A 3,017-nucleotide genomic window follows, 5' to 3' on the forward strand; every position below is an offset into this window, starting at 1 on the left:
GAACGGCAGCTGTGCTGGTGGTCGCCTCTTCGGACTCCAGGTCTTCCTGGTTAGGAGCATTGGCCACGAAAAAGTTTCTTTGGCGCAGCTCTTCCAGAAGAGCCAGCCTGGATGGTCTGTGGGGGTAACGTTTCACCATCTCCTTGTAGTCCCAGTTTCTGGCTTCCCGTGTCCACACCTTGGTGGACTCCTTGGCCCTCTTCGCCTCCTCCAGCCGTTAAAAATATAAATAAAATACAAATGTTTTTCTTCTAATTGCTCTGGGAAGGCAAACTAACCTACCGGTAATTAACATTTTGTTTATTTATAAAATACTTGAATTAGACTTTGCTACATTACTGGGACTGTGCTGTGGGTATTTGTTTCTTATAGTCCTTAACAGGTATTGTTATTCTTTTATCAGACACTTAATGATTCAAGTCATCTCTTAGAATATCTGAAGGCCAAGCAAGGCCAGATTTTCCCTATGATCAAAGATCATTACAACAAAACTGAGAAGGAAAACTGAAAGCTTGGTCCATAATTCATGGAGGTACATACTTTTAAGTCCTTGATTCTACTTTGTACTTGCCCTTATGAAAATGTACTATGTTCTTCATAGTAAATAATATGGCTTTTGAAATATTAAGAAAATACTCATTACTATAGTTACTGTGGTGTCATTGTAGATAGTTTTTCCTAATAAACAAACTTTGGTATGTGTTACAAAAAACTACACCCTAACAGATTTAAAAACTAGGCTATAATTAAAACTGCTACAATTGAAATGAAATAAAGTAGCTATCCCAGAACGGATTATTTAATGAACATGAACATTATACCAAAATACCACAGCTCCTCGATTTATTCTCTTTCTTGCTGTTGTTTTCTTACTATAATTTTTCAATGTAGGAAAAAGCCTCTAACACCTCTCTTTTGCTCCTAATACATCTCTATTATGAATAAACTCTCACCAATATTACTTGTAAAAAGAAAAAGTAATTATGATTTATGTTTGAATTTTTAAACCAAAAGATCAAAAACATCTAAATATGATTATTCACAATGGGTGTAACTTATATCACAAAAAGTAATAAATACCATATAAATTACATACTGCATAATCAGCTCTACACAAACATCATAAATCACCTAAATCACCCAAATTGATTCTAAACACCTGGCTGAACCACTGTTTGCCTCCAAACACCATCAAGCCTATTTAGTTCACTTACACGCTTTAGCAAATTCAAACCCAAAAGTGTCTTATGGTCACCTGGTCACTGCAAAAGCCTAACACAACACAGTTTGCAATGCAGCCTATTGAGAAGAGATGTGCTATTACATCTGATTTTGGTGGCTGATAAAATGGGCAAACAATTACTATAGATTTACATTCAATTGGGATTTGAGCCCAAATCTAAAGACCAGAATATCACAGAAACTTGAGGGTTGATGTTGCTCTTTTTACTTGATCTAAATTAAAACCAAAATCTATTGGTTTGTGTTCTGCATATTTTTGTCTTCTTCATTTCTAATGATTCTATATACCAAACAGATAGCTTCTTCCTCCTTTGTGATGCATTTTATATGTTTCTGACATTCAAAAATATGTTCTATCTGACAAATGTCCTAACAAACTAAAATCTATTTTCTTAAAGATTTTTACATATTTTAACTGGAAAGGTGTGAGCAAATAATGACTGAAAGAAAATTGTAAAGCCTTAAACTTTCAAAGGTCAAACTGGCAATGAATAAATGATTGAGTAATAACCAACCCATCAATGTCACACATAAAGTTAAGTGCTCTTCCCACTGTCTCATAGCTCCGCCCCTCATATATACTTGATTGACAGGTTATCATCCAACTGTCACCCGTTACACACAATGCCCTTGCCAGGAGGGGATTAGGTACAAAGCACAGGGGAATTCATGCCAATTGGTGCATAGCCATCTGTGATTGACATGAATGAACCTTCAGTCATGTTTTTCCCTGCTGAGCAAAAGCTTAAACTATCAGGAGTGAGGGTTTATATGTCCTGATGTGTCTGATGTCGCCAGTGCCAATACACCTCATGAATTTGGGAAACTTACCACTAAATACCTTGTTCTAAATAGAACTTTTCTGCACTTTTGTTTGCATGGACTGCTGGGTAATAGTCCACCATTCTGAAACCTAAAATGACACAAGCAGTACCTTATGGAGATTTATGGACACAGCCGAGCAAAGGCCACAAGACACGAAGTCCACTTCGTTTGAGAAGACACTGCAGTCAGACAGTGTTTTGTTTTCAGCTATGGTGTTTGAGTTTAGCCTGAAGAAGAAGAAGAAAAAAGTGAAGAGGGTTAGAGAATAAACAGGTGTACTGTTAGAGAATCAAGGAGACGGAGGAAGATAGAGTAGCTGAGGGACACAGAGGGATTGATGGAGCATTGCTATGAAGTGCATGTGTGTGTGTGTGTGTGTGTGTGTGTGTGTGTGTGTGTTCGCTCTGTTCATTGGCACAAAGTGTTGAGAGGTACAGCAGGCTCATTGGATTAAACTGATTCCTTCCTGATTTCCCTGCAGGGCTCCATCCAACAGGAAAAGGCAGAGCACCGAAAGCTCAGCACCCCAATAAGACAATAAACCATCTCCCTGTGTCCCTGCAACCTTGCACAGTGGGAGGTGAGGGAAAACTGGAAGTTTGGGAGGACAAACTTGAAGTCAAGACTTAGTGTAAACCATAACAAAATTATAATAATAATAAAATTAAAAACAAGGCTTAGATTAAGCCAGGATTAGGCCTTAGTTTAATTAGGACATCTAAACAGCTTTTATAAGTGTGCCTTATACATTACTGGTCTGCATCTTGAGGCAAAACAATGGAACTGACATATTTTAAGATATACCAGTGCAAGTTGCTTTCAGTTTAAGGGATCGTTCACCCAAATATGAAAATTACCCCAAGATTTTCTCACCCTCAAGCCTTCCTAGGTGTATATGACTTTCTTCTTTCAGATCGGAGTTATATTAAAAAATGTCCTGGCTCTTCCAA

Source organism: Squalius cephalus, assembly GCF_949319135.1.
Source record: "Squalius cephalus genome assembly, chromosome: 6".
Lineage (NCBI taxonomy): Eukaryota > Metazoa > Chordata > Actinopteri > Cypriniformes > Leuciscidae > Squalius > Squalius cephalus.